We start from the raw sequence: 12,963 nt of genomic DNA, 5'->3' as shown, positions 1-12,963 counted from the left end.
AATTGACTATAACAGGATATTAATTATATTCTAATATAGATCATTCATAAATGCAACTTCTTTATGAAAAAGTTTCCATCTTTTTTGTTTGTATACAATTTGCAAAACTAAAGCAGAATTAATATGCACAAGTCTGTAAAGATTTCCAGGGTAAATGATTTACAAGTTACTTTCAAAAAACTATCAGCCACAACTGGGCCTTCACATGGCGTTATCTTTTTTAAATAAAAATATTTGATGCCAGCCTTCCTCCCACTGCCTGAAACTATACTAGTAAACTTTTTTTAATGAATTGAAATTAAGGAAGCACTGCATACTAGTATAATAGAAGAGAAGAAAGTTCTATTAGTTTGAGATTCCAATATTCCCCCAAGCCAGGACCAGTACCTTGGTGAGAGCTGGAATAGAATGTGAGTGTGTGCAGAGGACTCAGAGCTTCAGAGAACCGTGAGTGGTCCAGCTGCATAACCCACTGACCTGTCTTGCCAATCTCTACGCTGGCTTTTTACTGGGCACAACTCAAAAAGGAAAAGCTCATATTCATTCTATTCCCCTGTGATAGCATTTACTGACACCCTGGGATGTCTTCGGCCTATGGTATTATGGTATTTCTTCAAGTAATTGCTAAAAGATACAGGGCCGTTCTATGATACTCATACCCATTTTATCTAGATGTTCCATGGGCCTGTAAATCTCCCCCTGGCATTTAGTGTAGCAATTGTAACAGAGCCTTTGGCTTTTCCCAGGCTTTAGCTGCATACGGCAAATGCATTTCAACACTGTGTTCACCTCCATCGGTCTGCAGAGGCTTGTGTTGGGGGCTTCCTGCCTCCCATAGTTCTCTCTCCATTGTTTGTGGACACAAGGTCACACAGAGGTGTTCTCTCTATATCCACACTGGAAAGGGCACCTCCAGAGAGGGGGGCACACGATGAGAAGGCCCGAGGATGAAAGTTCTTTGAGTAATAGATGGATCCACTGGTTTGTAAGCATGAGGAGCACAAAAGGCCCACAGGGTGTATATCCTGCGTGGGGTGCAACAATGGCTCTAACAGGTCTTTTTATAGACTGTTTTGTGAAAACCCTGCTGTCATGAGGCTGTGTTCTCGCCACCGGCTTCCCAGTGGCAGACCACTCAATTGTACATCTGGTGCCTATGCCACCCAAGGTGCAAGAGGATGAATGAGGGGGCAGCGTGGCAGGTGCAACTACTGGAGCGGACCAGACACCTTGGGCCCAGCACAGGAGGAGGGATCATCCCGGCCCAGGGGGATGGAGGATGGGGAGAAGGCAGTGGTGCAGCTACAGCACCCATCACCACAAACTCTGGTGACCTCCAGGAGATGGGGACCATTGGGGCTTCACTGTAGACCTGGAAGCCCTGGCCCTGCCCCAGGAGTTGCGGCTGCTCCCCAGCCTGGGCTGGTTCCAGGAAGTTGTGGCTGCTCCCATGACCTCCTCCTCTCCCAGTGGTCTCTAGGAGCACCATCAGTGACCCCAACCCCTTGACTCTGTCCACCCCATCCCCCGACCCCTGCGGGACTTCTACCTATTTTAAAATTAGATGATTATTATTTTTTTTGTTATTGGGTTGTAGACGTTTCTAATATATTTTGAATAGTAAACCCTTGTCAGATATAGAGTGATATGCAAACATGTTCTCCAATAAACTAAGGAGGTGAAAAACTTGCACCCTGAAAACTACAAAACACTGATGAAAGAAATTAAAGAAGACACAAATAAATGGAAAGAGATCCCATGTTCATGGATTAGAAGAATTAATATTTTAAAATGTCCATATTACTCAGAGAGATGTACAGATTCAATGCAATTCCTATGAAAATTTCAATGGCATGTTTTGCAGAAAGAAAACAATTCTAAAATGTATGTGGGACCACAAAGGACCCTAAATAACTAAAGCTATCTTGAGAAATAAAAACAAAGCTGGAGGTACCATACTTTCTGATTTCAAAATATATTGAAAAGCCATGGTGATTAAAATAGTATGTTATAAGCTAGTATGTTACAATACCTGGCATAGACCAATGAGACAGAATAGAGAGTCCAGACTTAAACCCACACTAATATGGTCAACTGTTCTCTGACAAGGGCGCCAAAATGCATAAGGATAGTCTCTTCAACTAAAGGTGTTGGGAAAACTGGATATCCAGATAAAAAGAGAATAAAATTTGACCCTTGCACTATACACAAAAGTCAACTCAAAATGGATTAAAGGCTTATATTTGGAGATCCAAAACTGTAAAACTCTTATCAAAAAACATAGGAAAAAGGCTTCATGACATTAGTCTTGGCAATGATTTCTTGGATAAGATTCCAAAAGCACAGGCAACAAAAGCAAAAATAAACAAGTGGGATTATATTAAAACAAAAAGGCCTTTGCACAGCAAAGGAAGCAATAGCATGAAAGAGCAACCTATGCGGTAGGAGAACATACTGCAAACCATATCTAATAAGAGGTTAATATTCAAAACACATAAGAAACTCTTGTGATTCAATACAAACCAACAAACAAAACCTCAAATGATCACAAAGGATTTGAATAGACCCTTTTCCAAAAAATTACATTTTATATTGTGTCTTTCTTGAAAAAAAAAAATGTTCTTTTTGCCATGGAAACAACTGAATGATGTCACAGATGGATTGCATAAATATGGAAATTGAGGCTTCACAAAACAGTTGGTCAAAGATGAGAAATAGCTCTGATTTCCAAATATAAATAATTTCAATAGCCAAGAAAGCAAAGTCTCTGGTACAATAAAATGCATTCTCTAAAGAATCTTCTTTGAATGTGTTCCAGCACAAATGTCTATCTACAATATTCATAGCAAACTCTAGCCAACCTCTGCATTTCCTTATTAGCTTGAAACTAAATGGCAGGAAACACCCAGGGCACCAATAATACTTCAGAATCTTGTGCCAGTTTCAAACCGAGTGGACTGTACTATGGAGCTAGTTTCTAAATTCTTTGAAAAATTCCATTGAAATCAGAGATAACAAACTTGAAAGGCAAGTCCTTTTCTGAATCAATAAATAAAACATCAAAGTGATTATTGAACCAAAGATCCAAAAAAGTCATGTGCAACTTTCAGCATAATAAAGCAGTGAATATGAATTCAAATGAGCAGCCTGATTTAATAAAACAAACAAACAAACAAACAATACTATCTATTTCTGGAGCAACCATTCTCCTAGGGAATGATGTAGGCATTAACATCACTGTACTGTGCCCAATTGTTCTCTTGTGCCTGGTTTCTGAATATTTTTTCAGACCACAGAGGGACAATAAATTCACTTTTCACTTTTAATTTACTTGAAGAGCAGCAAGATGTTGGAGAGAATGGTGGTGCTAAAAATAATTAAAAAATAATTGGAACTCTGGAAGCCCACAGTTCTGTGACAATATATAAATTTTAGGGAGAGAATGTAAAATCTCTTATCTTAGCTGACCCATCTAATGATTTATAAGAAATCCAGAAAGACACAGATCTTGTTGAAGGAACTGCTTTCTCATTTTGCTGCTTCATCTGATCAAGTTGGGCAGAACTGTCACTTCCTACAGCCTTTCTAGGGCGCCTTGTGCTCTGTGCTTTAGCTTTCTTAGACGTGCGGTGGAAAGAGTATGGGCTTTGGAGCAAACAGGCGTGTGTTTGAATTTCTGCTTGCCCACTCCCCTCTGGCCCCCTTTGGGGAAGTCCTTCAGCTTCTCTTTGGTCAATATCCCCACTTATGTAATGAGAACCATGACCTAGTAGAATAGAAGCTTTCATAACAGACCTGCATTTATCAGTGTCCTGGATTCATGGACTCTCCCATCTCCGCATGGAAATATGCTGGCTGATGCCCATGACCTTGGTGCTTTAGCATCTTGCTCCCTGGAGTGTGAACCATCAGCACAATCCAGGCCCCATTCCAGACCTGCAGAATCAGAATCTGTGTTTCAATAAAACCTTTCTCTCTCTCTAGGTCATTCTTGTACACATTAAAGTTTGAAAGATGCCACCAACTGAGTTGTATGCTTATTAAGTTGTTTTAATCCTCAACCTTATTTATGTTGGCTGTTCTTTTTGTTGTCATTATAGAATTAATTTCAAAGCTGATGTTTAAAAGGAGAAAATTAATAAACAAAACAATTATTAAAAATGTTTCTAAAGAGCATTTTCTCCATGAAATCCAAGTTGAATGTGTTGGGAAGATAATATAAAAGGTGATGAAAATATTGCTACTAAGTAAGGTATAAGTAAGAGAACTTAAGTTACTGGTTAGGACGGGACAAAAATGTAGAACGAATCTGAGCTCTAATGATTTCACAGCATCTCTATGTTCTTCCTTCTCCTTAAGAGAAACCAAAGCTGGAAATTGTGGGCCATGCTTTGTAAGTGAGATGTACGCAAGAAGTTGGTGGACCAATAATTAAAGAAAGTTCCTGGTTCCTTATTAAAAGATTGATGAGTAAATATATGTTTATATGTTTTTAATTAAAATATTAAAATTCATAAATTCTTCTCTAAGACCAAGGTTCATAATTTTAGTATTTATGTTTTCTTCTATGTGAATTTATTGTTTCAGATATTATATTTAGGTCTTTGATGCATTTTTAATCAATTTTTGTACATGGGCCCTAGCTAGTTTTGCTCAGTGGATAGAGCATCTGCCCGAGGACTGAAGGGTCCCGGGTTCGATTCTGGTCAAGGGCACATTCCTCAATTGCATGCTCTATCCCTGGCCCTGGTCTGGGCGCATGTGAGAGGCAACCAATCGAAGTGTCTCTCTCATATTGATGTTTCCCTCTTTCTGTCTCTCCCACTTCCTTTCACTCTCTCTAAACATCAATGAAAAAATATCCTCAGATGAGAATTAACAACAACAACAAAATTTTGAACATAGGTAGTAAAGGGTAAACGGAGCCAAATATATGGTGATGGAAGATAATTTAACTTTAGATGGCAGGTACACAATATACAGGTCATAAATCCAAGTGTAAATAGAAATATACACTTGAAACCTATATAATCTTATTAACCAATGTCCTCCCAATAACTGTAATTTAAAAATAAAATATTCAAGGTACATTTGGATCATCATCTATGATATTCTCACTTTAACTCACTCTAGGTATTAGTTGAACAGTTATCATTCCTTGTGGTGCAGAGTACCTTGTGCCACCCACCTTGCAGAATTGTTGTAAAGATTAGAAATGATGACTGTGCATGGCTCAGAGTAGTTGCCTAAAAAAGAAAAGTTATTAGAAGGTGGTCATGCTGCTTGTCATTGTTCGTCTCGAGACTTTGATGCATCTTTGGGGCCCCTCTCCTTTGTGAGGCATTTGACTTTAGGGACTATCATGTATAAGACGATGAAAGTGGCACTGTGCAAAATGCAGAGACAAGTGCACTGGCTCCAACTTCCAAGAGTTTATTGACAAGGTAACAGAAATAATGATCATTTAAGTCAAGGGGTTTTGTGTGCATTTTGATAGTTATTCACTTTCAGAAAAATTTGACACACAGTAAGATGTAGACAGACAATGTCTATAAGCAACCATTTGAATAATACTGATTCCATTGTGTTTAAAGTCACATAACCTAAGACTCGCCATTTTAACCACTTTAAAGTGTATAGTTCAGTGACATTTAGTACATTCACAATGCTATGCAAACATAACCACTATCTGGTTCCAGGACATTTTCATATCCCCAAAGGAGATGAATACCCTTTAGGCAGCCATTCCCCAAACCCCTTCCCCCAGTCCCAGGAACCCACTAATCTGTGTTCTGGTCTCTATGGATTGGTCTATTCTGGATATTTTATTTAAATAGAATAATATAGTATATTGCATTTTTCTGTCTGGCTTCTTCACTTATTATGTTGTAGTATTTAACAGTACTTCATTATTTTCTATGGATGAATAATATTCCACTGAATGCCTTGTTTTGTTTATTCATTCATCAACTCATGGACATTTGGGTTGTTTTCATTCTGGGGGTATTGCAAACAGTGCTGTTATGAATATTCATGTGCAAGTTTCTGTTTGGACAACTGTTTTCAATTCTTTGGGGTATATACCTAAGAGTAAAGTTGTTAGGTCATAGAACAAGTCTATGGTTAACTTATTAAGAAACAAGTGCATAACTTTATACTCCCACCAATACTGTGACGGTTTCTATTTCTCTCCATCCTTGCTAACACTTCTTATTTTCTATTTTTTAAAGTTATAACCATACTAGGAGCTGTGAATTGGTTTCGCACTGTTGTTTAGTTTGTATTTCTTTAATAACTATTGATGTTGAACATCTTTTCATGTGCTCAGTAACCATCTGTGTATCTTATTTGGACAAATTTTTTGCAGTCCATTTTGTATAGGGTTGTTCTGTGTTTTGGTTGTTGAGTTATATAACTTCCTTATATATTCTGGGTCCTAGACCTTTATCAGACATAGGTACACCTTGGAGATGTTGCTGGCTCAATTCCAGACCACCACAATAAAGTAAATATCACAATAAAGTGAGTCACATGATTTTTCTGTTTCTTGGTGTATATAAAAGTTATATTTATACTATACTGTACTCTAGTAAGTGTACAATAGCATTATGTCTTAAAAAACTACATACATACCTTAATTTAAAAGTACTGTATTGCTAAAAAAAAATGCTAACCATCATCTGAGCCTTCAGCAAGTTATAATCTTTTTGCTGGTCGAGAGTCTTGCCCCAATATTGAAGAAAATGCAGTATTTGAGAAGCTCAATAAAGCAAGGCACAATAAAACAAGGTATGCCTGCATATTATTTACAAATATTTCCTCTGACTTTAAGGGTTTTCTTTTCCTTTCTTGTGTCCTTCAATGCACAAAAGTTTTTTATCTCGATGAAGTCCAATTTATTTTTACTTTCTTGCTTGTATTTTTGATATTATATGTAAGAAACCATTGCCAAGTTCAAGGTCATGAAAATCTACTCCCACCTTTCTTCAAAGAGATTTGTGGTTTTAGCTCTTACACTTAGGTCTTCAAACCTTTTTGAGCTAATTTTTGTATCTGGTATGAGATAAAGGTCTAACTTTCTTCTTTTACATTGTGGATATTCAATTGTCCCAGCACAATTTGTTGAAGAAACTATTTTATTCCCCACTGAATGGTCTTGACACGCTTGTTGCTTGTATGCATGCATATAAGCATAACCAATGAACATAAGACACTGGGGGATGGGGGAGGCTAGGGGACTGTCTTGGGAGGGGGGAAAAAATTGACACATATGTAACACCCTTTGTAATAAAAAAAAAAATAAATTAAAAAAAATAAAAAAAGAATAAAAAAAAAAAGAAATCAAGTGACAATAGATGTATAGCTATTTATAAAGTCCCAATTCTATTCCATGACCTATAAATATATAATTTTATATATACCTTTATTTATGATATATCCTTATGCCAATACCACATTATTTTGATTATTGTAGCTTCAGAGTAAGTTTTGCAATGTAAAAATATAGGCACTGCAACTTTTTCAATATTGTTTTAGCTATTTAGGGTCGTTGGCAATTTATGTGAACTTCAGGATTGATTTTTCTGTCTCTGCAGAAAAAAAGCTATTGAAATTTCATAGGGATTCCATTAAATCTTTAAATTGCTTTGGGAAATATTGCCATCTTAACAATATTGTCTAATTCATGAACAAATAAAAAAACTACAACTAACATCGCACTCAATGATGAAAAACTGAAAAACTATCCTCTTCATAACAGGAGCAAAACAGAATGCCTACATTAGCCTTCCCTGGTCTCAGGATCTTTAGAAAACACAGTTCTCTTATTTGTGTGCACCTTTGATGTATGTGGCTCCAGCATTCAATTATTGTTTTCAACACAGTGGTCTTCCTTTCCAGAGTTTTGTGTAGTAAACGTTGACTTTCATCCTTCAGTTAAATCTAATTAAGAAAATCAACTGAAGGAATGTCCCATAAAAGTGAGATGTTATTATGTGCTAATGAAAGGCAGCTTGCCTCCTAGTTCCATAAGTCATAAACACACGGCTGTGTTCCTATGAAAGGGTCTTAATTACCTGTCCCTGGAGTGTTCTCATAATGATGGCTATTATCAGGTGTTATAAGTGCCCAGGCATGCAGTCTGCATGCAGAAAATATTCTACCAAGTATTTGAAATGATGATTTTTGTTAAGCCAATCCAGGTTTAAGATCCTAAATTGCTCCACTTCTTTATAGCAAAACCATTGACTTTATAACCTCCATGTAGAAGGCTGCTTGGTTATCTTATATATCCAAGGATGTTTTTGGACACACTATATTGTTGAGGACAGAGTAGGAGTAAAGTGACAATCAGGGAGTTCATCTTATTGACTTAACCACAGCGGGGTCTCGATGTGGCCAGCCTCATGGTCTCCTGTCTCTACTGAAGTTCATTTGCTTCAGTGTCATGCTCCTTCACCCTAGCTCTCACACAATGGTTGGCATGGGAAAAGTATTTTCTTTTAGTATTCCCCTGCCTAGACAGTCTAGCCATAATCAATTACATTAGACCTTAATGGTATTTTTTTATGAAGAATCAGCTGGATCCCAGAGCCATGGCATAATATCAGAAATACTACAGAGTGAATTTTTTATTTCACTAGGTTGGTCACAAGTTATTCCCTTGTGATACTTATTACCCCATAAATAGTGGGCCTTAGAGCAGAGTCCCTCAAATGCATGCTGTCCCTCCTAACTTCTCTTTCTTTTCTAATTTTTTGTAGAGGTATTTTTTTTAAGTCCTCAATACAAACCAATTTCTTATCTGGGAATTCCCTGCTCTCCCTAAGAGGTTTGTGTGAGTGTGCATGTGCACATGTGTGTGTGTGTGTGTGTGTGTGTGTGTGTGTGTGTGGTGTGTTTATTTGTATCACAAAGCTTTCCTTTATCTTACAAACTAGTGCCCTGGGTTTTAATGGAAGGTTCCTTCTTGGCTGGATCCCAGCCTGCTCTCAAACAGGAGGAAAAGGCAGTGGCTCCTAAATGAGTTCTAAATTAGTTTAAAAAAAGAGCCCTACACACCCTTGTCATCGTTGGGTCAGCATGAGCTGGGATGGATGCCATCTCCAGCAGCAAGCACCACATTGCGCGATGAGCACTGTTTTTGTATGTTTTGTTTTGTTCTTACTGTTGGATGTAAGCATCCAACCCTCCCCTGAAATTGTTTACAATTCAAGGGTCGACCCAAATAAGGCTCTATTTCCAGTCAACTTCTTCCCTCCAGTTCCTTCTCCCAATTAAAGTGTGTCCTTAGTTCATCTCTGTGTAATTACAATAACCACATGGGAATCACAGATTATTCAAAAACCATTCATTCTAAAGAACAACCTTCAAATATGAAAAATACCAGAGTTACCTTATGTTTCTCCCCCCGCCCCCCCCAATTCTTATATTATTCCTCAATCTTCTCTGCCAATTTTTCAGGATTTGAGATGTAATCTGTAGCATGCTAATGAAGCATCATTTATTCAGTTCATAAGTGTCCAAGTGCCTGGTTGCTTATCCCCAGTCCTCATTTACACCTAAAGAAGAGGTGGAGTTCCTGGGCACCAGGTCCCCAGTCTCAGTACCTTACTTACCAATCCATACATCCTCTTCCTTAGACTCTCACCTCGCTCACATTTTCTGAGCTGTTTGAGATTACATGCATGCCCATTTCTCCCTAATTCACCCCTAGGCACGTTCCATTTCCTTGGCAGCAGTTTCCATATTTGTCATTTTATAAAACGTTATTTACTGTCTGTCACTTTTGCTACAGAGGGAGCTCCTCCAGGGAAGGAAGTGTTTGTGTCTTGCCCATGCTCTGTCCACATCCTAGACCTCAGTACGTTGCAAACCAGTTCTGGATCAGTAAGTAAACATTGAGTGTGTGCTCTCATTTCCCCCACTCACCATAAAGCCTGAATTCTTTACAAATTGCCCCAGACAGAATTCAAAGTTACAGAATATTACAGAATTTGAAACAGAGCCAACCGATTTTAATCATAGCTTTAGCAATAAAGTCAGCAGAACTTTAGCTTCAAAAAACTATCTTTTGATTCAATTCAGCGTGTTTGATGATGATACTCTCTCTATCCAGAACTATTGTCAATAGCAAAGTTAATTGTTAAGAGCTTTTCTATGCAAAGACACCCATTGCTTGTCTAAGAAACAGAAAGGGGACTCTTTTCTCTGGAGGCAGAAAAAAGAACCTTGTCTGGGAAAATTACACACAGATAGTCCCGGAAACAAATTAGAAGATTTATGTCTTTTCTGTTCAATGTCTGAAGAGCAAGGCAGCCAAAGCCAGTCTCTGGGAGCCCAGAGCACTAACTCGGCTGAAATCACGGAGCCAGTGAAAGGTGGGAAGCCACACCTGCAGTAAGGCTTCTAACGACACCAAACTGTCTCAATCAATGGATACAAGAAAAGTGAATGTTGCTAAGTTTTTCCATTTTTATAAATTTGTATTTTTAATAAGATATAGGTTATAATTCAGTAAGAGAATTTACCGAAGAGACTATTTTAAATACCAAAGACTTAACCCTATATTCTAAAGTCACCTGCTAGTTGATGCTCACCTAGCTTTATAGGTACAGTCTTGGACTTATATATCAAAACCATAACATTCAAGTTCGACAGTGGTAAAGGCTACAGCTGCCAGAAGCCCTTCCAGGAGATCTACTTCCGCAGGTGGATTGCTGCTCATCTCACTGACCGTAGGAGTGGGGTCTCTCTCTGTTTGTAGGATAAGCAAAATCCCCGGAAATGAAGGGAGAGTAAATTGTTGCTAATGTAGAAACTCTCCCTAGAACCATCTGCAAGCACACTACACCCTCATGACCATCTGTCTGTGCAGCTATCCGTATTATACGTGCCGCCTACTAGATGAAAATGTACAGATCACTTGTCTTTCTGTCCCCAGATAATCCTTGGTGGGTGGTAGCAAGCCACGCAAGGAGTGTCCTTTCAAGGAAAATGAGGCCAGTGAGGAGAACAGTGAGCTGGGGCCAGTATGCCAGGTCAACAAAAGAAGCTCCGGTCGGGCCTGCAGGAATATTGGAGATGTTTGCCCTGACTATGAGGAGGAGCTGAAAACACGAGCTGGAGCAGCAGGAGAAGCCCGACACATAGCACACAGGAACATGATGTGGGGCAGAGCAGGGAACTAGAAGCTTGGTTTCTAGGTGGGGATGGAGGAGGTCACCGGCTAGGTGGGAGCCCAAAGGAAGAGCTGCAGTCCCTGGGGAACAGGTCCCAGCTGTTGGAGACACCCGAGTGTTGGCTGCAGTCTTTCCTCTCCCAGTTTTTACTTTTATCTATGCCTGCCTTTTCCCAAGCAGTTCCCAAAGAACCAATGGAAGGAGCACATTATCCAAAGTTATTTGTCCCGGTCCTGGCAACTGTAACTGATCTCAAGATTCCCAGGTTAGGATCCCGAGGTGGATGGTGAGAAATATGATGAAGTCAAGCAAAACATCCTCACTTCAGTTCCAAGCTGGGTTCATCTGCTTCCTTCGCCTCTGGGATGTGTCATCCCCACTTTCATTTCCCTCACACTTCCCAACTTCCCCTCACCCCTGGGGTTGGGCAAAGCACTGGTCTCTTGCCTTCAGTACAGCAGGTGGGGGTACACTCAGGACCTGGGTCTGGAAAGCTGGGTCCGGTATCGCACCTTTGGGAGTTTTGCATTTCCTTCTGTCCCTGGGGAACTCCTGAAGCTGTTGAAACAGGAATGGTGTGATCATACAGTGACATTAAAAGTGGAAGAAGGAGCCCTAACTGGTTTGGCTCAGTGGATTGAGCGTGGGCCTGAGGACTTAAGGGTCCCAGGTTCGATTCCAGTCAATGGCATGTACATTGGTTGCAGGCAAACCCCCAGAAGGGGGTGTGCAAGAGGCAGCTGATTGATGTTTCTAACTCTCTATCCCTCTCCCTTCCCCCTGTAAAAGAAAATCAATAAAATATATTTTAAAAAAAGTGGAGGAAGGATTCTTCAGAGGTCAGGGTGGTGGCTGGATGACTAATCATTTAGAGCAGGTTGACCAGTACTCCAGAAGGTGCCAATGGCAGCAAGGATGGAGAGTAATGAGCCTGCACACCATAGATGAAGGGATCAGCACACACCTTCTTTTGGAACTTTCAATTCTATAAGATTACTACACTAAGTACTTTATGTCTTAATATTACCAGTGCCTCGGTGGTCCCAAGAGGTATAGTGTCATCACTGGAAGTGTTTCCTAAATACCCGTCACCAAAAGATAAGGTCCTTTGGGGGCTCTGGGGACTATGAGAGCTTGAAAGGTTCTCAGCCTGGCTGGCAAGCTCGCAACTCCTCCGTGGAGCCTGGGTGTCAACAGCGGCATTTAAAGAAGACCTCTTCTTTAAACGCAATTGTGTTTCGTTGCCTACTGAGTTTAGGTAGCCAAGGAGATTTACAGGAGAAAAAAACAAACAAAAAAAACAAGCGTGGAGCTGTGCTGCGCGTGCTGTGATGTCCCTGGGATGCAGGGCCAGCACGTCTTGTTCACTGAAGAGAGCACGTGTTTAATGGAAGTGCCAGCCATGGCGGGGCTTAGTGGCTCTCCTCGCACCTGACTTGTTAAGCTAGGGATATTAGCCATCCCGAAGCCTGTGGACTCCCACGCAAGTCAGGTGCGAGGGATTTTAATGTCTTCTGTGAGCTCAGAGAGGATTCTCTGCCCACATTTCTCCAACACTGTCCTGTGACAATTAAATGCAGTAATGATGATGGTCACTATGGCTCACGACGTGCCAGTTCTGGGCCTGCTGTTTTGGAGGGTTATCCGTAAAACTGACACAGCTCCACAAGACAAGCACTTACTGCACTTACCTACCGCTGCTTAACACACTGTCCCAAAGCGCAGGGGCTTAAGCCAAGAATTGGTTATCATTGTGTGAATGACAGTGCGGACAGGAGATTGG

General features: G+C 40.0%; 1 pseudogene; it reads right to left on the bottom strand.

Annotated features, from left to right (window-relative positions):
• Nucleotides 1–437: 437 nt before the first annotated feature.
• LOC107183006 lies at nt 438–9,123 on the bottom strand (annotated as a pseudogene).
• Between the last annotated feature and the right edge of the window lie 3,840 nt (nt 9,124–12,963).

Source organism: Myotis davidii, unplaced genomic scaffold (assembly GCF_000327345.1).
Source record: "Myotis davidii unplaced genomic scaffold, ASM32734v1 scaffold78, whole genome shotgun sequence".
NCBI lineage: Eukaryota > Metazoa > Chordata > Mammalia > Chiroptera > Vespertilionidae > Myotis > Myotis davidii.
This window is presented reverse-complemented; position numbering and strand designations above follow the sequence as displayed.